The sequence below is a fragment of the Solea solea genome, chromosome 16 (assembly GCF_958295425.1).
Source record: "Solea solea chromosome 16, fSolSol10.1, whole genome shotgun sequence".
In the NCBI taxonomy this organism is placed as follows: Eukaryota; Metazoa; Chordata; class Actinopteri; order Pleuronectiformes; family Soleidae; genus Solea; species Solea solea.
This window is the reverse complement of record NC_081149.1, coordinates 16,280,826-16,305,280: the sequence shown is the minus strand read 5'-3', so window position 1 is coordinate 16,305,280 and position 24,455 is coordinate 16,280,826. Positions and strand designations below refer to the sequence as shown.

Here is a 24,455-nt window from a genome sequence, read left to right as displayed (position 1 = left end):
TCTCTCATCAGTGCATCAACAATCTCTCTGTTCCTCTCTCTCAGTGCAAAGGCAGTCACTCCACACCATCACCCCATCTGCTCTTCCTCACACTCATATTAGCGTGTGATGGCTGGAGAACAGGCTGCTAGACTCCCGAGCACAGGCTGCAGGACGAGGCTCCCCAACACCCCCATACCCCAAACACCCATCTCCACCACCACCACCACCACCACCACCCCAAGCTAATTCCATTATACATTCCCGACTGGAAGGAAGAGGGCCTGTCTTCTAATTGCTTTCTTATCCCCCTGAGTCCCCCCTCACTCTCTCCTCCTCTTTCTCCCTTCTCCGTCATCGCCACCACCGCCGTCTTCCTCCTCCCCGCTCCCCTCCTCGCAGCCCACCCCTCGCCCTGTGTGCACTCAACATGGCAGCAGACAAGCAGAGGAGGGTGGTGAGCTAGAAAACATTAGAGAGAGAAAGGGAGAGAGAGCGAGGGACAGGGAGAGAGAGAGAGATGCAGGCAGGCAGATTGCCGCTATCAGGGAATACTGGTGCCATTTTCAGCATTGCAGGGTAAAAGGATTGAGCCTCGCTGCTGTAAGCTTGGCTCAGCTCGGCTCAGCTCAGCTCGCCTCTGCTCACAACAGCTGTGTGAGAGTGGGACTGGAGGGACGACGGAGCGAGGAGAGAACGGCTTACACCTAACACAGGTACCATGCTTTTTGCCTGTCACTTGTTTTTAATTCTGTAGCAGAATACGAGATGATCAGCTGCACAGTGCAGATGAAAGTCAGAGCAAAGGGGGGGACAGTGTAGAGGGGGCGTGTGACTGTGTGACTGTGTTTGTCAGTGTGTGCATCTGCGTCTGTGTGTGTGTGTGTGCATGCCAAATAGAGGACAGCAGGGTCCCTCATTGGACTGCGTTCTATTTTCATTTGGTGGAAGAACATTAACACACAAACACACTCCCTATATTAAACACCTGCTTTAACACTGTTTTCCACCAGCATCTGTCCAAACAACAGGCTGGGGGGGTGGGGGGGAGAGAGAGAGAGAGAAGGAGAACAAACACTGTATCTGCCTGAAAAACACATGGAGAACATGCTGAGGATGCATGAGCTGTAACCTCTGTTTCTCTTGTGGTTTGTTTTTTTTTGTTTTTTTTCCGCTCTCTAGCTGCGTTCAGCATCCCGAGCCTCAGGACGTGTTACATAGTGCTATAACGGGACGCTATGTCACAGGGATGGTGTGTCATACCACGCTGTTTACTCTGCCCATTGCAGGAGAAACCTGAAATACACACACACATAAAAACACAAACACTGGTCTTATGAAAACGGAGACGAGTACAGATTAAGATTTTACTCAAAACTACTGTCTTAAGTTGTCTGGATCTAATAGTTTATGGGGGTTTTACTGTGTTGTGTATATTGTGCCGTGAGAGAGAGAGGAGGAGAGTGCATCCTCAACGGCTTTACCTCATGTGTTCAGGTCAGGGGTGTGTGCTGCATGTATCCCAGATGTATACTGGCTCAGTTTTTATATGCTGCATAGACACACTTTAGGGGTGGCCTTTTTCTATTTACTACCATTAAAAGTGGCTTTAAAAGAGTGCACTAAGACTGCAGTGTCACTGCTAACTGAAACAGATGCTACCAACAACCTCGCTCACCAGAGGGAAGGAGAGGATGAGAGAACGAGAGGGGGGTGGTGAGGCTTAGAGTGTGAGGTGTAACAGTGAAGGGAGAGAGAGGAGTAGAAAACAAGAGCGACAGAGACACAGCAGTGTGTGTGTGTGTTGAAGGAAGGGATAGGGAGAGCGCAACAAGGAGGAGGCAGTGGCAGAGATAACACAGAGAGGTGTCAGGGACGGAAAACGGGGGTGAGAGATTGGTGGTGTTGAGTGTGTGTGTGTGTGCATGTGTGAGTGTGTGTGTGTGAGCCGACCAAGATAGACTCCATGTGCACAAAAGACTAAAAAATAGAAGGGACAGAGCAGAAGAGAGAGAGAGTGATAAGAAGTGACAGGAAGAAAGAATATATGAATGGAAGATGAGAGGCTGATCCCCTATAGCAATGCAGCGACATCAACACATAAACAGCTGCACTGAGAGTGCATGCATGTGTGCTTTTCCCTCTGTTTGTGAAATATAGATTTGTATATAAACAAAATGCATCAGCCTCAGTAGACTGTAGGTGTGTAAAAGCCAAAATATTCTACAGTAAAAAATAAAAAAAGAAACACAAAAAAGACACAACTGTACACACACACCCTTTTCCTTAACCTGAGCCATAACCAGTGAATGTCTAACCCTCACCTCAGTTGAACCACATTCTACCCCATTAGGATTGCACTTTGGTTCCTATGAGGATTACTGTTCCTGAAAAAGTCGGTATTTTTTTTGACCAGAAACGGTCCTAAGAGGTGACTAAATGGGCACGCATCAAGAGACAACCGGTCGTGACATCACCCATGAGAGTTTTAACACCTGTTTTGAAACATGTTGACGTTTTGCAACCATCAGTTAACTCCTATTGGACGACACCAGCTGTCAATCACACGTTTGTCCACTCACATGTGCCATAGACTTTATCATCTACAGTAATTCCCTGCCATCATGCTCTGTTGAAGACGATCTGAAAATAGCGACTGAGTCCATTAACAAGTGTTTTCCCATAGACTTCCACTCAAATGGGGTTCTTTATGCACCCAACGGAGTCGCCCCCTGTTGGTTATCCAATAAAATGTTCATGTCCTATTCTCGAATCAGACTACATCATTTCTGATATAATGTCTATGGTACACACACACACACACACACACACTGTAAGTCTGCTCTCCTTTTCCTTCACACACACACTCAGACTAACAGGTTTCCTGTATGATGCAACACAATGAAAGGAAGCTGATTATCATGGAGATTGGGAGACGTGTGGAGAGCAGTTCTGTGTGTGTGTGCGCATGCGCGCATGTGTGTGTGTGTGTGTGATGGTCAGTAAAGGGCATACTGAAATTGGCAAATCATTGCCGTGGTGTAATGAAAGGTGAAAGCTCCCCTCCGAGTTTCTCTCTTCCTCTCTTGCTTTCTTTCCCCCTCTGCCTTCGTCTCCCTCTAACACCAAAACAAATATATAAGGTCAGGGAGAGGAGAAGAGGGAAAAAAAAAACATGACAAAACAGGCAAAATGACTGAGACTGAGAAACAAGAGCAAATATGAAAGGCAGATACGGAGAGAAGAGGACAGGCCGAGGTCACTGTAAGACAGCATCACGTGGTCAACTTTCTCTTCACAGTCCTCCCTCTAACTTTTAATCAATGGTCTGTATTTGTTTATGTTCGGTGTCTCATTTACTCCACATATGTGTGTGTGTTTACGAGCACTGCACTATAAGCCCCAAGTGCCCACCTAATTGCCCCAGAGGCTCATGGATATTTACTGTGGGGGGTTATTAGGAGACAGAGCGAGAAAGAGAGAAAAAATGTTTGTCCCTCATTAAAGAGAAGTGTCATGAACACAAGCAGGGCTGTGGGGAGCAGCCGGACCTCAGTATGATCATTAAATGTCACACACACACACACACACACACACTTACTCAGCTACTAATGAATGTAGACACTCCAACTATGAGTCATAGTATGTCATTTATATTCATATCGAAAGACAATTCCTGCTTTTATAAATAGTACCAAGTCTCTTCTGCGCTTCTGTTGTTTTTTATTATTTATCTGGACTGCAACAGTTTTCTTCATTATGTGTGTTGGTGAAGTCCGCAGTGACTATAGGAATCCACAACATGGTGACATAATACCTGCTCATCTTACTGAAAAGGACCCTCAGATGTGATGGCCGTGTTAGTACACCAGGCCTGGCCGTACATCTTGTACATCTACAGTGTCTCTGTGCTTTGAAGCGGAAATTGTGAAGCACAAGATCACAACACGTCTCGAGACACATTACTGAAGCCAGGACCTTAAAGTACATTTGATTGAATTCCATTCTAAGCTGTCCTTGTCATAAGTGTGAGCAGCTTATGATGACTTGTAGGTTTGTTACGTTGTTTGGGGATCCTGCAGTGGATGTTGTAATTATGAGCGGTGCAAAGGAGGAAGTCAGGTGACGCTTTTTATGAAGCGAGATAAAAGTTGAATGGACAAAACATGGATTTTCACATATATTGCTTGCTGTTTTTTCCTGCTCCAGCTTTATCCTCCTCAGGAGGCTGCTGGTGCAGCTGACATAGGGTAAAAGACGGGGTATAACCTGAACATGTCATCACAGGGCAAATCAGGTTAAGGTACTTGCCCCAAAATGTGAACAGTAAAAATATTCCATTGAAAATAACATATTGTCAGAAGTGGCTGAAGAGTAACACAATCGCTCGTGGCATACAAAGTCTATGGTTATGAAATATGTTTTTGTTTTTTAGCCGCATGCAAACACGCACACATGTGCGCAAAGGTGGAAACGCAGACACGACACGAAAAGTGAATACTTCTCCGCTATCGTCGCCGTGCATAAATACAGTGTAAATACTTTAACTTCACCCTCATGTGCATCATACAACCTCACACACACACACACACACACAGGAGAGCGGTATGAGTGCAGTGTGAGAGGGCGAGAACATGCTGTTCCAGTGAACAGTGCACCACGGCTGCTAACCTAGATCTGATTACACACACAGTGGCTCCTCACATGCACAACTGTGTGTGTTCTTGTGTTTGTTGCTTTGTGAGGACCAAAAATCGCATAAACCGTACGGGGTATGGACATTTTGGCGGGTCCTCACATATTTAGGGTTAGGGTTAGGGTTAGGCACTTATGGTTAGGGTTAGGGTTAGGGGCTAGGGAATGCATTATGTCTATGAGTGTCCTCACTATAAATGAAGTGCCAACAAGTATGTGTGTGTATGTGTGTGTGTGTGCGTGCATGAACCTAATGCAGTTTCCAGGTAATGTGTTTTCATTGGCCTGGTGAGGACAGTGTCAGTGCAGTGTGTTTGTCTGTAGTGGGGACTGATGTTTCCCCCTCCATGAGTGAGTAACATCAGAGAGAGAGAGCGCGAGAGAGCATGGGGTTACTGCAGGGAAGAGAAGACACAGAGGTTGTGATGAGATGAAATGAGATGAGCGAGAGGAGGGGGGGGTAGAGAGGAAGCGAGACGAGAAGCGGCTCATCTGTATGCTGGTTACTGTGTGCTGCTTGTTTGATCTGGAGGGAGTACTTAGTGCTGGATGGTGGGATGCTGCAGAGCGGAGAAGGCAAAAATAAGGTGTGCGTGTGTGTGCGTGTGTGTGTGTGTGCGTATGTGTGTCTATTACCTCTTTAGGACCTTTTTTGGCATAAACACTGACCTTGTCAAGACCAATAGTCCTCATGGAGACCTCATGAAAACCTGGACCTAATGAGCCGGAACCTAATTTCTGAGGAGCTGTTTAAATTTAGGGCTAAGATTTGAATTGTCGTCAAGGCTAAGATAAGGCTAAGATAAGGCTTAGGCATCACAAGGTTATGGTTATGCTTTAAGGATAACACTTTGTTCAGGCTGTCCAAATGAATAGAAGTCAGTGTTGTGGCCTAAGAAGAATAGCTGCACAAACCTGTGTGTGTGTGTGTGTGAGAGAGAGAGAGAGAGAGAGAGAGAGAGAGAGAGAGAGAGATTATGTGCAAGGTGTTGGGTGCAGCACTTTGCTCATTAAAAGGATCTGGCGGCTGTTCAACACTGAGCAGTTCATCAACTGTCCTTCACGTCTTTCATCCTCTTCCTCTTCTTCCTCTTCTCTTTCCTGTCTTCTCCCTGCGTTACTTCCTTCCTCACCCCTCAGTTTGTACACATCTTCCTTCCCACCACTGTAGATGCCGTGCCAGTACCTGATATTAAAAACTGATATCTGCACATATCCGTACCATTATGACAAGCATGTGTCACTATGAAGGCACGTGCACACGCAGCTGTTGCTGAAGGCTCTTTGTGAAACGCAGTTTCTTCTTGACAGCTTGTTTGCAGGATATACTTGAAAAGCAATCGCTAAAATTGCACATCTGCTCCTAAAAAACATACAATACTGCTATGTGTTGTTGTTTTTAAACTATATATATATATATATATATATTTATATATATACATATATATGCCTAATCAGTGCTTCCACTCCGCAACACCAAGGACTGTTTCAATTTTACCCCTGATTACAGTGACTTTCCTCACGCTGATTTGAGCTACCTCGGGAATAATATGTACTTATTACTATTAAAGTACTATTATTAAAGTTTTTTGGGTGAGTGTGCAATTGCTGTGCTGAGTTTTATTTGGTGGCACAGCTGTTGAAGTGTGTATATGTGCATGTGCGTTCGGATAAATGAGTGACTTGCAAATAAAGGCCTATAGCGCTGGTCTGCCAGAGAGAGAGAAAGCAAATTAGGTAAAGGACGAACAACAAGAGAGCAGTAAAATGAGGAGTTGTAGAGGAAGAGAAAGACTGATAAAGGAAAAGAAAGAAAGAATTCATTGTGGGAAACGGGGGGAAATAACAAGTGCACAGGAGAGAACAGGGCAACCGCTCGAATACTGGAACTAGAAGCTGTCACGAGTGTCTCTCATGTGTTCTGATCACGCAGTAACAACAGTACTTTGAAAAGTTTTCCTTCTCCCCCGTGTCCTCAAACAGCTGCTGGAGTTATATAATGCTGAGACTAAAGAGGCAAAAACAGAGAAGGTGGAGAAAAAAGTCAAGATCAAGACAGAGAGAGAGAGAGAGTGAGAGGCGGGCAGTGGGGAAAACACTACAGAACGTGTTCTGTTAGGTTATAATAACAGACATTTCCAAAATACTTAAACAATTACAGTTGTATAACCTAAAAAGCATCTAAATGCAGGAGAAGGTAAATGAGGTTTTTATTTTCTTCCCTTACCATTTAGACAAATAAAACAAACATCACATCTGTGACCTAAAAAAGACAAAGCGACTTGGAGAAAGGTGATGACCCCAACAGAGCTGTGCTTCCTAGAAATCAAGGAAAGGACAGATGTGCGTGAGAATAGAGGAGACTTCCAGGAGAGAGCACTTAGGGCACAGTTAACTGCCTCTCTGCCTGACAGAATTTTATCCCCCATCATAAAATGAATGTACACACAATTTATATTCCGAGGTCATCAGGGGACACATTGCCTTCTCATGTGTCACCTTAAAACTTACAAACAAAATATTAATATTTAAAGGTGATAAAATATGTTCATCAGCACCCTTTAGTGTTTAAAAGGGTTACTGCAATCCCAGTTCAAAACATGGCACGAGCATGATTGCCAAATCCTTCCCAAAAGAACCTTTTGTGACACTGTAATCACACACTTACACGTACATAACTGTCCAAACATTTGTTGATTTTTTGGAATTGTTGTGAGCAGCAGCTGGGAATGATGATCCCCATTATATTCGTTAGTATCCTCGTACAACTTCACATGTTTCCTTAACCTCGGCTGACCCGCTGCTCTAATTTTATCCATTATAATTCATTTATTGCACGTAGCACCTATAAATACGTATTTCCATCTATTTATTCATTATGAAGTCTAACACTTCTGGAGTTTCCGCATCCCCTCCGAGTACATTAGCCAGACCCCCACATTCAGTGCTGTTGCTAGGCTGCATGTGCGTGCCTGCTTAGCTGCATGCGTGTGTATGTTTTTGTTTCACTGCCTCCATGCTACGGACTCAGAGAGCATTCTCTGCCTGTAAATTAGCTTCCATAGCAACCAGTGCCACACAGCCTCAGAGCCAGTCAGTCAGGCCGGCAGTCAGTGAAGTGAATGAACGCCACTCTGTTCCGTGTGATCTCAAAGTGTGCACAGGCCTGATGGGTCGTTGCTGCGGTGATGAAGGAGTGGTGGCTGGAGATGGGTACAGCGTGTATCGGTATGTGGATGGTACACAAACTCACAAGCAGCATTCAGTGTAATAATGGAGCTGCTCTTTCTGTTTGATGCCGCTTCAGTTTGTATTCCTCCTGTTTCTCTTCCTCCATTGCTATTTCGGTGCGCTGCTCTGTATCTCTCTGCTTTTCATCCCCCGTTCCATCTCTGTTTGCTCTCCTTCTCTTATCTTTCTCTCCCTCTCCCTATTTGCTTTTGTCCTCTCCTCCCTCTGTGTGTCTCAGAGAAAAGAGGTTGCAGCATTGCGGAGGTGGGTGTAGTGCGGGGGCAGAGGATTTTCTTTTTTCTTTTTTTTTATCAGAGTGTTATTGTCAGAGCTGGCCCATCACCTTGGATACACACACACATGCACCCACACACAAACTCACCTCAGACGTCAAACACACGTCAAATGCTAACAACAGTCGAGGTTTGGGCCATAAACACAATTGTACCTCAGAAACTGGACTCAGACTCAACAACTCACACTGTGCTAACTCAACCAAACTCTTTCAAACAACGAGCAAAACATCAAGCGAGGGGGGGGAAAAAATAAAAGATAAACAAAACAATCCTGGCACAAATGACAGCCACATCCCAACGTGTGCTGTTCATTCATGCAGAGTCGGATCATGCAGAGAAAACATGAGGGAGATTCTGATGACGTCTCACTCAGATAGCGATCAACTGCCCTCACTGTAGCCATGGAAGCCAAGCTGAACGCACACACACATACATATACATCCAAAGTCACACACACACACACACTCACCTATTCACACGCAAAACACAAAGTCACCTGAGGCTCTAACGAGGGATGAGCCCAAGCCAAAATTTGAAATTAAATTATAATTAGATATCATCAATTATCTCACTTTCATGTATTTCCACTGTGGTGAGCAAAACATAATGAATGCAGAGAATGGAGCTGCCAGGCTATTCCGTGCCTCATTATTGCTTTATTATACCTATCATCTCTTTTGTGGAGATAAATCCATGTGTGTTGAGCCTTTACACAAAGACGGAAGACAAGAGAGGAGGGAAATATGAAGGCTGTTGAATAGCAGAAGCACCTTGGAGGAAGTAAGATTAGGAATCAGTCACACGTGTGTGTGTGTGTGTGTGTGTGCACATGTACACACCCACAAAGCACCACTTGGCCATCTGTAATTCAGCACTGCATGTGTGTGTGTGTGTGTGTGGGGTAGGGATGAACAGATATGATCAGTACTGGTCTGATACTGGTCAAGATCAGAAAATTGAGAGAGACATGCACCAGTGATACCATGTGACCAGAATGGGAGTGATGTATCCAGTGATTCTCTGATCTATGTGGACTTATTACTAATTTTGTAAAGAAAAACAAAAAAAAAAAACAATTTTTTTATTGGACTGATATCAGTATCGAGATCAGACACAAGAAAAAGCGTGTGTTTATTTATTTATTTCCACTTGCTCTCGTGTTAGTGTCTGAATGCATGTGCACGCGGGCAAAGTCAAGCTCAAGTTCCAGCTCACTCAACCATCACACTCACACACGCCTGGATTTACATGTGTGCCAACAGTTCACAGATTCTCACACACACACACACACACACACACACACACTCAGGGATTCATGCATAAGCGGCGACTCTTACCTGCAGCCATAAGCTCCCTAGCAATGCATACTAAAAAGATCAGGACAGAAGACGGGCAATGAGTGAGGAGAGCGAGAGATGGATGAGACAAGCGAGGTTCTGAGAGAAGGATGGATGTGGACAGGGGAGGCTAGTGACAAGGGTGTGAGTGATCTGTAATGAGATCTCAATGAGTCAGACAGGACGCTACACACTTGTCCTAGCTGGGAAATACAAATGCAGCAGGCAATGCATTAGCCTAGCCGAAGCTAATGCCACAATTTGTGTCCCGCTGCACACGCCGATCGCCTTGAAAAACGACCGGCGTATTCATCCGTGTGGTGGAATTAGATAAGGCTGGTAACAATTAACAGCTACCTGGGCAAACCCCCCCCTTCCCCCCCAACGTTAACGCTGACATGGTGTTGCTTTTAGCGAGTGTTAGCTTCACTCTGAGAGTGAGTCACAAGCCTCGCCAGAAGAAGCCATGGCACAAATTTAAACATCAGAGCAGTCAACAAACCCTGGGCTTTCCTGTGGCCATATTTATTCATGTCGTTTCACACACACACACACACACACACACACACACACACACGATAATACAAATAAAAACCATACTAACTGGCACTGGGAGTAACTTGCATGATTTAACGTGACTTCAGGATGTGAACAGACATGGAGGCAGAGCGTCGCCATTCGGTTGTGATACGTCTTGCAGGACAGAAACAAGCAATCATACTGTTGCCATAAATCCACAAGTTTGTCCTCTTTCTCTGCCATCCACCGGGCTTGGGAGACGGTCAACTCACTCTCATTGGTTCAATTGACTTCAGTCGTAAATATCAAACATGTTTAATACTCACGATTTGAAAGCGGGAAGACTCTGATGCACCCAATGACGATAAACCATGTCTGTTAACCCCTCACAGTCACACTACAGGATCATTTGGCCAGATAATCCATTCCAACAACTTCCAATTGTTGGAAGGGCCAATTGTCCTCTAGTGTGGGACAGGCTTTACTGTAGCATACTCTATGTACTATTATATTGAATATTTCTGTCAGACCAGTGGGTAACAGGGATGTCACAGACCTGATAGAGCTGATTCCTGCACTACTGTCATGTCAAGACCTTATTTCCGGCAGAAACATGTAAGTAGTTATTATTTATGTGAAAGACTTTCGGTTTGGCTTTTCTGGTCAGCAGTTGTGTAGATTTTGACAGATAATGTCGCCTGTATCATGCGTGCAGTCAGGTGTTGCTATAACAGCAGTTGGTTTAAGCGATGTTTTGATCGTCAGGCGCGTGTGAGACGGGAATGTGGATGCGAAGCGCCGTATAAACATTTATCCTCCTCCGAGGAACGCACTGTGTCTAAAAGCCTTGATATTTGACGAGGCCACCCAAGCATCCACATGTCTGTTCATTTCACTTTGTTGAAAATAACCTACAAAAGATCCGCCAGTATACATATATATATATATATAGTGTCTACGCTATATGACACACTAGTAAAGCGTTCAAGACGACGGCAAAATCGCGGCTAATTATGATGAAGTGCTATGAGTTGGTGTCCCAAGTAACAGTTGATATGGTTGTGTAATTAAAACTGGGTTAAACTGGCTATTTTTATTCATTCCGTATTTCATTTAATTCATTCATTCAACCGTCCACGCTGAGCGACAGCACAAAATAATGAATAATATCCTTATACGTTATGTGACACACGTTATATGGCACTTCCTCCCGTCCACTCCGTAATATTACACGGATGTGGTTTGGTATTTATAAATAGATATTAATTTCCTTGTAATATGTAATAAAGACCTGGACTTGGGCTTCCTACAAAGCCACTGCCTTAGTCCCCCACTGTTGGCCAAAAATATTACCTCACTATGTTATTGGGGCAGAGTCATTTCTTTTTATTTTTAGTCTCACATGTTGCAGTAAATGTTCTCATTTGCATAATTCCTCGATTTAAATTAACAGAGCTACAAATTATGTAACACAACAAACAAATCATCAGCACTTTAGAGCTCTGTCCTTTCCTCTCTTCCATTTCATTGCATCACTGCAGCAGAAATAGCTAAATGACATTATTGTTCTTGGTTTGGTGCAAAGAATTGTTGTTTCCTTTGAGAAGAGGACGTCATTCTGCAGGAGCGGTAATTCTTCTCCTTTTTGTTGCAACTTTCTAGCGACAATACAATGGAGAAACTCTCCCATTCATGCACATCCCTGTACGCTGACATCATCCTTCTCCTCACCCGCTCTCCATCTCCACCTCTTCCCAACAGCTGCCTCTTTCTACTCGACATCATCCTTCCTCCTTCCCTCTGCTGAGTTACCCCATATCTCTCTTTATCTTTCACTGTTCCTCCCTCTCTTCCAGCACTAATCTTTAACCTTTTATGCTCTCATCCTCCACCTTTTTTCCCACTCACAGGTGTACACATCTACATTTCTCACTCACAGCAGCACTCTTTCCTCACAATGTCCCCACCAACGTCCTATAACAAACCCCCCTCCCCTCCCCTCCTTCCTTCCTTCCTTCCTTCCTTCCTCTCCCTGCCTCTTTCTCTTGTCCTTTCCTCCCTTTTTCCTCTTCCACATTTTTTCATCTTTAGCTCACATCTGCGTGTCTAACAACAGTCTTCCTCCTTTTCAGCATGCTACCCTCATCCCATTACACTTCATTATTGGGTCTGTTTAAAAAAAAAAAAAAAAAATCTCACTTTTGGGATGACGCATGATTCTTGTCTCATTCAAGCAGCCACACACTCGCACACGCACACACACACACACTCACACTTTCCCTGTTAATGTATTCATCGAGCATAATGTCACCGTCAAGGTTAACAGCTGAGGTGTTGACGTTGAGGGGATCATGGGTAATGTAGGAAAAACTTAATCGCTGAATCGTCGGCATCGTCACACGTTTCCGGGGTGGAGGTGATGTCATGTGATGACCTTTCGTATCCATCATCAAGGGAAATTTGGGGCTGTAATTGACGATCCTCTTATCAGATGCTAATCATTGTTTGGAAGTGAAGGCAATCAGCCGGGGAGAATTTCACGCTCGGTCCTCTATCTTTGTCCCCTCGTTTATGTTCATTAATGTGAAGAGCCACCATTGTTCCGTGGTGAATTCATTGACATGCATGGCGGCAGCCCACATGCTTTTGTTTTTGTGTGCATATGTGTGTGTGTGTGTGTGTGTGTGCGTCTTCCTTATGGTGGGCGAACAGATGCAAAAAGCATGACAAGAAAATGACCTTCCCTCCCTCTATCCCTCGTCTGTACTCATGACGAGACGCCTCGTTGCGCCTCCTCTCCCCCACTATTTTTATCATCTTTACCCCACCCCCAACACACCCTCCCCCTCATGTCGGTGTCGCTCCTTCCGTCCCCTCTCTCTCTCTCTCTCGCTCTCTCTCTCTCTATCTGTCGCTCACTCTTTCCGTCTCTCTGTCCTTGGGTGTCTGCAGCCAGCTGTAACTGTGGGCCATTAAAGCCCTCCCTCCCCTCCATCCATTTTCCCCATCACTGATTCCTCCCTCAGACTCTACACCTTCCCCCAGTCTTACACCTCACCACCTCCTCCTCCTCCTCCTCCTCCTCCCGTTGCACTCCTCTGTCCCCATGACCACTGGGTCTCCATTGTCACGGCAACTGCTGATGACAGCCTCGTCCGCAGCCCGGCATTCCACTGCACCAAAATCAGACGCCTCTTTGCATGTGGACATCTGTAAACATCCTCGGACAGAGATACAGATGAACACAGCAGTTGCATGAAATAAAAAAACAACAACATTAGAAAGCACACACAGCTGATGTCCATAGATAGACACAGTGTGCGCGCACCACCAGATATACAGAGTCAGCATCCTCTAATATCTGTTTATGTGAACATTGTTGTGCAGCTATAGCCTCTTGTGGCTGCCTCCAGTTGGAGTTACTGCACGGCATAATGTCGTGCCATTTCCTTCTGTACACATCTGCCTAACTAACCCATCATCATAAAACTGTAAATGGTCCACTCTCCTTGTGGGACGCTGATGCTAAGATGTTGGCCTCACGAGGAGAGAGGGAGCAGGTTGCCTTTGAGAAAGTTATCGAGTCCCGCGGTGCATCTGTTCGGTCAGCAGAAGAGACCTGGACAGTTGCACATGTGATGCAGATAATAATAGCCATTTCCATTCTCTTTTACACTGATGTGAATCCAGTGTGGTATTAAAGTAGCTTTGATTTATTGGGGGGGGGGCAAAAAGGTCACACAGTATATTATTCCTGTGACGGGCCAAGCTTGTCTATGTCAGATGTATTCTCAGTTCTCCTCTACTGCTTAGGAGTATGCAGGAAATGAGCTTTGACACATAAGGCATGCTGGGAAATTTGTATTGTAGTGTTTACTGCATATTGCAGATGATCGAATGACAGTAACAGCTGGGAATCACACTAGGGTCCACCCGTATGTGCTGTGCTTTCCTTGAATGGGAACATTCATTCATTCAATCATTCATTCATCATCTACCGCTTTATTGTCCATCATGAGGGTCGCAGGGCTCGCTGGTGCCAATCCCAGCCGACATAGGGCGAAAGGCGGGGGTTCGATGGACCCTAGCCAGTCCATCGCAGGGCTAACATAGAGACAAACAACCGTCCACTCCCACATTCACACCCACGGTCAATTCAGTGTGCAGGGTCGCAAATCTCTTTGCTGCATGGGCAACAGCGCTAACCACGACACCATCCGTGTGGGATCATAATTTAGGAACATAATATAAGGAGAAGTAGGCAAATGTTTCGGGAAAGTTCCATTGAAAGTGAATTTTTACACCCAAAAAAAGTCCCACCCACTCACTCACCGTGAATTCTCCTGACTTGCTTTATATAGACGTCAGAAACTGGCGGGATAAGGTCAGTTTGGTGTCCAGTGCAGCTGATATTATGGGAATTTGTGTTGTCACCTACAGCTCCTCTGGGACATGTCTAGGTAAGTTACGGGTTGCAGAGCATGTGTGAAAGCATGAGCGAAGAACAACAGGGTTTCCTAAAAATAGATTTATTCACGATGTACAATGAGTACGCCAGTGGTTCTCAACCAGTCTGGCTTGTAAATATTCTCTCGCAACCCATCACACAAGGTTACTGGTGTCACTGGCAGGTCAAACAAAAAGTGAGTTTTCCTTCTTAACGTAACATAAAGGCCTTAAAAAAAAAAGCAATACCCGATATATTTATGAGAGCAATAAGATCTCTATTAAAGGTAGTTTTTAGGCATCAACACTGATGCGAAACTACAATGTTGCCAAAATCAAAAATATTTTTGGTTCCTCAATGTTTATTTGGACTAATTCAAGTGATTGAATGAATGAAAAATAATACTGGATTTTCCTAATGTTCTATCTCCTAACAGTTGTAAATGACTTGCAGTTTTTTGAGTGTGTGTGTGTGCGTGCTTGTGAATATGCATGTCTGTATAGTAGGCGTGTGTCGTCTGGTAATGAAAGTGTTGGAGGGGCTTAGAGTGTCACTGTGAATCTGACGGCTTCATCAGCAAATCTATCTATCTATCTATCTATCTATCTATCTATCTATCTATCTATCTATCTATCTATCTATCTAATCTATCTAACTATCTATCTATCTATCTAATCTATCTATCTATCTATCTATCTATCTATCTATCTATCTATCTATCTATCTATCTATCTATCTATCTATCTAATCTATCTATCTATCTATCTTGTCTCCTATCGCTCTCCCCCCTCCCACCCAACCCACTCTATTGATTGAGGCTTTCAATTTCCGGCTGTAATTCAACTACACTGTTGCACTTGAATATGTAAATGAGCCCACAGGGGCTGCTGATGCTGTTGTCGTCATGGAAACCCTTATCAAACACAGCGACAGGCACACACACACAGGACACTCTCATGCACAGCTGCCTCCTTTGGGGTTATAGAGTGAAGGAGAGACAAGGTGAATGTGTGTGTGTGTGTGTGTGTGTGTGTGTGATTGAAAGAGAGAGCGACAGAAAGAGAAATACTGTGTCCACTCTTTGAAGACAGCCGCTCTCACATCACTGGACTACCTGAAACATCCCTCCCCCCTCTCCCCATGTCTATGTCTCCCTCTCCCGCTCTCTCTCACTCACTCACTCCCTCTCTCACCCTCGCTCTCTCTCTCTCCCTCGTCCACCATGTTTGTGCAGCCCTGTAATCGCGCTGACAGGAGCACTGCACTCCGTGTGGCTTCTGCCACCAGGCATGCATTAAAAAAAGACTCACAGAGAACATATATGCACATGCAGAATTAATACATTGGACATGTTTTCCTCTTTCTTGCACATTATGACCCCCCCAAAAATCTCCCAGACACTCTCACACTCAGGGACTCACACCCGCACAAATGCACACACACACATTGGTGGTGACATCTTTGTGACCTAAAAATGTCCCCAAAGCAACATACAGGGACAGACAGTGGCACAGAGGGAGAGGGATTATAACAACACACATGACCAAAGCAGAATGCGTGTGTGTGTGTGTGTGTATGTGTGTGTGTGTGTATGTGTGTGTGTGTTGTCCAGCTATAACTCATGTTGTGGGGACCTAAATCACAGTATGGAGACTTGTCTTCCTTAGGGGACAAAAATCAAGTCCCCATAAATGAAGGGTGAAGACATGTTGTATGGTTAGGTAGAGGTTAAGGTTAGGATTAGGATTTGGCGAGTAGTAGTTAGTAGTGGTAAATCTCCAGAATATGTAAATCCATGTAAAAATGTTGTTTTTTTCATTTGAAGCATGTTAATTTAAAGCAGTAGGCAAAGGTAAAAACACTTTATTTTCTACTTGGGCTGATTGTATTTATTCTATTATTAGACAGGGCAGCTAAATTTAGATTAACTTAAAAAAAAGAAAAGAAAAGAAAAGATGCACATGTTATGTAATGTAATAAGTGATGACATGTGCACACAAATACTGTGTCACTGTGTTATCGTTTCGAGAAATGTATCGTTCACATTTAAGGAGGGGGACATTTAATCATCAATACTATAGAATCACAATAAATCAAAATAGTAACACAAATCTCCACACAAGTTGTGATAAATCTCAGCCCTAATATTCAGCATATCTGCCGTCTCCAACATGAGGATTGTTAGTGAAATTTGACTTTTATTATGTTGTAAAACTGCAGCAGATACACTGAAACACACGCTGTCTGCCACTAACCAAAAGTGTTCAAACTTGTGATGCAATGCATCACAAGTGGGGGGGAGGGGGGGTGTTGGGGGGTGTTGTGCCTCCAGGGCCTTTAAGTTTCTCATGGTGATATTAATGGAATCAATGCCGTTGTCTAAAATCATTGCAAAGCTTTCTCTGTCTCCCTCGGCAGATGAATTATTAATGCAACTCGGAAAAGCAAGGGCATTTGTCTGAACAATAATACGTTATTTGATGACGGGGATGGTGTTAAACGCTCAGCTGGCAGCCGAGCTCCATCCTTCTCATAAACAATGACACTTCAATTTGGTTGTGAATCAAGAAGGAAACGTTTTCTCTCCCCTTTAAAAAAAAGAAAGAAAGAAAGAAAGAAAGAAAAAAAAAGACAAATGTCTCCTTGGGGTGGTTTTGTTTGAACTCAATTTTGGGAGAAAGTGGAGGACCAAGTGGACATATGTGTGTGTGTGTGTGGGTGTGTGTGCGTGTACATGTGCAGACTGCATGGCAAATGAGCTTGTCAGTATGCAGTGCAGGCCTCTCTCTGGTGGCAGGCAGATGACAGTGCAGTGATTGGGCTGATTTCACTGAGGACGTGAGGGGAAATCTGAAGGCTGCTTCAGAACTCAGGTGCTTATCACTTTGTCACATACACACTCACTCATTCGCGCACAGAAATTTGATGGGTACATACACACTCAGATATTTTGCCAGTTAACTTTTTCCAGAACATCCTATAGAGCCACAGATGCTTGGACATGCGCGCGCGCGCACGCACACACACACACACACACGCACACACACGCACAGGAAACCAGAGACACACTCTTTAATGACACACATGCACAGCGCATGCACTCTGTCTTCTCGAATTTATTAGAAAGTTAATCAATAAAGTCAATTTAAGTTAATTAGAAAGTTAACATGTGCACGTGTTTTCTCTGTGGCTACAAAATGTTAGCCCCGCACACACACACACGCACACACGCACATAACTGCAGCTTTGAGTGTCTGTCTGGAAGACCAATTATTTTTGCGTGGGGCAAGTGGAAAAGAGGAAATAATTGTTTGTATGAGGGTCTGGAGGCACTTCCTGAGACAATCATTGACAATTAATTCCAGCCTAAGTGGCATTTGGTACATTATGCGTTCATACAAAAATATCAATTTTGCCAAACGCGTGCTTGTTCATCTATGTCACTCATGTCACACTTCTTTTTTTGATGTTGCACAAAATATTTCAAACTTTGCCAACACGATATGCATGTGTTGGGATTGTTTTCATAGAAATTATTTACATTACTCACATGACCTTGACCTAAAACATTTTTCTGATACAGAATCAACTCCTACTACGTTAAGACGCTTTACAGTTGGCTACATGGTTTCTTGCTTATAAACAAAGATTTTACTCGTACTTTCGCTTTTTAATCATGTTGTCTCATATACTGAGCTTTCTTCCTTGTGTTTCAGTTCAGATACCTTTAGTGCTGAATCTTAAATATGACTAATGGTTTGATGATTTATTTATACACATTGCCGTTGTGCTCCATGTGGACCGTGTGTCGTTCTTCAGTCTGGTCACAAAGTGTGTATGATCTGATGAAAAGACAAAAACGGTCATCTTCCAAAATCATAATGATGATCACAAATTCCAATGATTTATTTCCTGACCTCAGTGTACGGTTGCTGATGTGTTACCATAACATTGAACAGGTTATACTGAGTTACACCCGTGAAGTCAGCGGCCTTAGGGGGCTGTTCACACGAAGTGTGGGTACGACACGCTTGTTTTTCTGGGTGGGTGCGTACGGGCGCGTCGGAGTCACGTCGAGATGAAAATACTCCACATCTTTGAACTACAGCAAGCGCTTTTAATGTGTCTCTTGAAGAAGTAGGTCAGAAAAGTTCGCTGTTGACTCTGAAGTAAGCTTTGAATCACAATGATCCAGACAGAACGTCTGCATCAGTTGGTGAAGGACAGGGCATGTCGGCCCCATAAACGGCCCATTCGATGTCAAACAGCAAAGTCCCTGTGAGGGAAATGCTGCTGATAATCTATTGACTTTGTTTTGATTATTAGTCTTAAGTCAGTAAGGCTGCAGCAACTCCGGTCATCTCAGCAACTCCCAGGTTGCCTAATATCAGACGCGACAGAAGTGCAGCGCTAAAGCAGAGCAGTTTAAATTAAATGACCTTTAACGGCTCAAAATAGACTGAAGGGGTCAAAATGAAAAAGAGTAAAAACAACAAAAATGGAAGGTACCAACGCTGTGAGAGGGTCAAGTCTTTGGTGTAAAGAAGCTCAATAGCTGCTGTCAGAGCAAAAGCAATGTACCAAGTCCAGCCTTTTTTCTGTCTGTCTGCCTGTCTGTGTGACTGCATGTGTGGCTGTCTGTCGGCATGTCCCAACTTGTCCACCGTGTTGTCTGCCTCAGTGTCTTTCTCTGAGCTCACACTTCTGTCTGCAGTAGAGAAAAGGACGTAAATTATACACGTGAGACTCTCCCTCATTTTCTGTGTCCTTGGCTCTTATCCCCCTTTGCTCGGTTCCTCTTTCCCTTCTTGTGCCTCGCTCTCTCGCTCGCTCAGCTCTCCCTGACTTGCCATATTTCTTCTCCCTCCTTTCATCTCTGTCACTTCTCCCTGGGCAAGAGCGAGAGCGAGAGCGAGAGAGAGAGAGAGAGAGCGGGTGAGGGATGGCGCGAGGAGGCGGAAGACTGGGGTGGGTGGAGATCATAGGAGAGATGAGGCCGTGTGGTGCGGATGGATAGACAGATGCATTGATAAGGGCTGCCGACTCCACAGCACACTCACTGCATATCCAGTCTCTCTCCCCCGCTTTCTCTCATCTCTCCTTTTCATTTCAGAACTAATGCTCCCATAGCCTTCAAATGTCAGTTCAGTCTGGCAACCTTTTAGGTGGTTAGCCAGAGTGGCTGACAGCTCTCTCTCTCTCTGTCTCTCTTGAGTTCCCATAATCTGGCAAGAATGATTGTCAGGGACTTGTGCTACCGTTCACAGCAGGTGAGAAAGACACGAGGGACACAGGCTACACCCATTCTACAGTATTTTTGTTTCAAAACAGCATTTTTACATTTGTGTGGCCAATGACAACCGAGCAGAACGCTAAAATAACTGCGTCATCGTTTTCAAAAGTCCAGATTATAAAGAAGCAGCTCCATATCCAAAGGGAACGTGAACATAGTGAGGCAGTGACAGAGCATTGCAGAAAATGGCTCTCTCTCTTATCCTGATCAAACCACTATTTCCCAACTCTGCAGTTCCCTTCAGTTTTGTGGAGCTTTACAACACATTTTACTTTTGATAAATTCGATTCTTTATCTGGTGACAAGCGGGGAGCTTTTAAACACTCGACACGTGTTTTTCCCACGAGATTGTGTCGACCAAGCCAAAGCTAATCAGAGAGCGACACTGGACCGAAACTCCTCAGATGGATCAGACACACTGTAAATAAACATTATTGCTGCTATCTGTGTACTTATAACAAGTTCTATCAATGTTATATATATGTAGGTCATTGTTTTGTTTACACATTTCCTGCTGTCCTCAAGTGACTAGAAAATTATTGAAGGCATGAACACGATCAGTAAGATGCATATTCTTAATACCTATAAGTTCTTATATTGTATTATATTTAATTGCATTTAATTACATATACATGTATATATAGAATATGATGCATTACTCATTCAACAAATACTGCTTGGATGCTAAATCATAAAATAGTATTATCTTGCAGTACTCACAGTATCGTGTTGTTCATACTTTTACGTACATAAAAAACAGAATCAGAGTACGACTTGAATCAAGCTGTAGAAGAAACCACGGCAAAAGATGGAGAAAAGCAAAAAATAGAAGGCAAGAAAGAGAGAAATGTATTTATAAACCAATCAGTGAGAGCGAGGATGGCATGAGGATTAGAGGCTTAGTTAGCATGCATAAAATCCCCTTTTCCTCTCGCGTCCTACAAAAGGGAAGGAGGCAATTGACCATAATATACAAAAAGAGGAAGGAGAGGGAAGCGTGGGAGGGTTTCATGGGGGAGTGGGACGAGGATTGCAAAAAAATCGTGCTGAATCCATCGTCGCTGTTTTGTGTTTTCCCCCGGTGCTGCGCTGCGTGGCTGCTGCGCCACCTGTGACATCACATTTATCAATAAACGAAACAGCTTTTTTTCCTCTTCCTGTTTGACAAGTGACGGAGAGGAGGAGGAGGAGGAGGAGGAGGAGGTGAGGAAAGAAAAAAATGTGACATTGGCCTTGGTATTGTCTTGCCTCAGGACAGTCAACCAACCAGACAGCCCAGTGAGAGTGAGAGACAGCATGAAGGGAAGAGAGAGAGAGAGGGAGAGAGAGAAAGGGAGAGACGGTTGCCATAGCAACTTCCCGGGAGATGCAGGCACACTTGTTTATCTGTTGGCCGAGAGAGCATGCATGATGGGCTCTCTCACTGAGCAGATGTGTATGCGTGCGTGCTTGTGTGTACTTGTGTGCGTTTAACACACATGGTGCGTGTGTGTGTGTGCGCATGCATGTAGATGTGCGTCTGAATCCACACAGCAGGGCTCATAATCTGACCCTTCTATGGGCTTTCTTTGTAAACAAAGACACGCATACATGCGCACACACACACACACACACCTGCTTAATAGAACCGCGGCTTACCTGCTCAGTATTATTGAGCCAGGCAAAGTGGACTGATTGAAGCTAACTGGTCTGGTGTGAGCTTAGCGGCGGCTGAAGGAGAACAGAGGGAGAGAATCAGAAAAAAAGAAGAGAGAAAAGAGGATAAATGGAGACAAAAGGATGGTGGGGGGAGAGAGTGTACTGGGTGACAGACAGAGAAGGCGGAAAGGAAATGAGAGGAGAAAAAGGAAAAAGTTGGACATAAAAAGAAGGGAAAGAATTAGATGTGACACAGAGGAGAGGATGTTGTGGAGAAAATGCTGAAAGGAAATGAGATGGGAGGAAAACTGAGCAGCCAGAGAAAGAAAGAGGCAGAGGCTCAAATAAAAAGCCGAGCAGAGAGAGAGAGAAAATCGCAGAACAAGCAGGAGGAAATGGAAGCATTAGAGCCAAAGTTAGGGAGAAGGAAATATGAAAGAGAAAGAAATACCTTCCTGTTCAAAGCAAGGATACGATGAGACGACTGGATGAAAACAGGAACATGAGAGGAAAAATTGTGACGTGAGGAGAGACGACTCGCGATGTGACGAGATGTGATGCGACGCGTGCAAGGCGAGGCGTGCTGCTATGTTAGCAGAACGCGGCCCCTGGTCCCATGAAGCCAACACTGCAGGCAGTGTAGTATGTCAAATGTCACAGACACTAAGTCACAAGTGCACACGTGTCACCATAACCTCCCCCACACACACACACGAAAGCACAGATGCCCGCTTACATGTTTACCATATGGGGAAGTATTTGCACGTACGCACAGGAAGCGTCGCACACGTATGAGGCCCGTGCACTTACATATGAGGCTCTCATGGGCGTAGCGGCAGTGCTGTCTCCAGGTTGATATGATGAGGTGAACACACACACACACACACACTGAGATGCCCATTACCTGAGACACACATACTGTAGAGTAGGCCTCTAAGGAACTGTCTTAGCTGGTATGCTATGTGCTGTCAGCTTCATTTGCACAGAGACAACGTGTGTAGGTGTGTGCCTCTATATATACAGTATGCGAGCATGTGTTTATATGCCTATTTTTTTTTTACAAGGTGAATGCCAGAGAGTCACTCTCCTTAAAATAACAAGCCAGCCCTCTCCCTCAGGACGGCAGACAGCCATCCTGCAAGTGACCTGATCCCGGGCCGTCCTAGTTCACCGCTGAATACATCTCGCTCTTCCTGCCTCTCATTCCCTATTCCGCTTCCGCATCATGTATTTGTCTCTCGCTCACTCACTCACTCACATAGTCAGCGATGGCTTAATAAGCATAGTTTCTCCTCCTGACGTGTCGTCTGTCTCTTTTATAAACACTGTGTTCAGCCCTGTACGTGCACAAAGATGCGTTCCCACAAAATAGCAGGCGCACAACTGTTGGCAAAGTTAGCAAGCATACGCACAGAGTCACAGAGGATGTTGGAGCCAAAAAAGACACATACATCTTCACAAGGCAGATAACCTCCACCTCCAACCAAGTTTAATGAGCTCTCCCCTGGTTAAGTGGCCTAGAAAAGGCAGCGGTCAGCAGCCCAAAGCCCATCTAGCCAGCTCTAATTTTTATCAGCCTCCTCACTTCGGCAGCGGAGCCATCAACTCTGTCTCACTAGCTGTGCAGGGGAGGATGGGAAAGAACAGGCCTCATTCACTCAATTAATAGCTCTCTGTGTGTATGAAATGACGCCGAAGTACAAGCAGTGCCAAAGCTGTAAGAGTGGAAAAAAGAATTAAAGCGGCAAATGGTTTTAAGGACTTAGCGATCCCTAATTTGCCACTAAAACGGTTCTTATTACATACACAAGTAACGATTGTAAACAAATTTGTGGAAGTATTGCGTGGAAGACGGGGAGAAGAATACAGCCGGGGCGAAATCTCATTATGCCCTGGATGAACGTGTGAGTATTTGCATCAGCGTGTGTGTGTGTGTGTGTATAAGTGTGTAAACACATCAATTCTTCATATGCTCATCTCCTTTGACCTATATGTTTCTGCGTCGAGGAATGATGTACGTGTGTGTCTGTGTATGAAGTGCATTTATGTCTGTAGCACATTTAGAAACAACCCCAGTTGACCAACGCGCTGCACAGACAATGACGAATAGAACCAAAAATGAATATAGAATAAAATACATGCTAAGATAAACGACGGAATAAAAGCACACAGTGTTTGTTTGTGCATGTGTGTGCGCGTGAGTGTGCGTGAGGCAGGCAGGCCCCGCAGGCTGCTCGGCTGTATGGAAATCAGACGGAACACTGCTGAGAAGCAGGTGATGGAGGGACGATGGGAGGAGGAAATGGGAAAGGGGGGGAAGGCAAGAAGAGGAAGGAAGAAGGGAAGGGAAGGGGAGAGTGGTGCAGCGGGGTTGGATAATGAGCAATCTGATGAGAAGGATAGAGCCCCGAATAGAGACGTCTCAGAGATGGAGCGAGGTACGAAAAAAAAAAAGAAGAGAGAGAGAGAGCGAAATCAGGAAGATGAAGCAGCAAGAGCGGGTGCTATGAATGGATCGGAAAAATGGGAAACAGCTGCCACTAGTGGCGGAGTGAGGAAATAAATAATTAATGTATAGAAGGAGAGGAAGAATGAGACTGGGTGAAAGGAGAATAAGAAAGTTACGAGAGAGAGAGAGGGACAAAAAAAATTTATTTTGAGGTGGGGGGGGGGACGGTGTGTAGATCAAATAGAGAATAAGACTTTGTGATGAAATGTTGCATCAGCAAGACTAATGGACCACAGGAGACAACGGGGAGGTGAAAAATTAGAGAAGGAGGGCAGGTAGAGCTTCCCCTGTTTAAAGGATGAGAGGATAAGAGGACTGGGCGGAGTGACCATTAAATGAGGGGGGGGGTAAAAGAAAACAGCACACTGGGGAGACAGAGTTAAAGACGGAGTAATTTAGCCAAAACAGAGTATAAAGGAGATGGGGAAGGAGCGTGAGGAGGGAGATAAAAACTGAAAAGGATGGAAGGGGAGGAATAGAGGAGAGGAGAGGCCAACAGACAGATACAGAG

General features: G+C 44.6%; 1 protein-coding gene across 2 annotated transcripts in view; it reads left to right on the top strand.

The window, feature by feature from the left end:
- Nucleotides 1–343: 343 nt before the first annotated feature.
- Nucleotides 344–24,455, top strand: part of LOC131475421 (retinoic acid-induced protein 1) — a 51,795-nt gene continuing 27,683 nt past the window's right edge. The window contains exon 1 of one of the 2 annotated variants that reach the window (XM_058653532.1): nt 344–695. The gene's annotated coding sequence lies outside the window, so the exon portion shown is untranslated. The remainder of the gene's footprint in view (nt 696–24,455) is intronic. The other variant, XM_058653533.1, reaches the window with a different exon arrangement.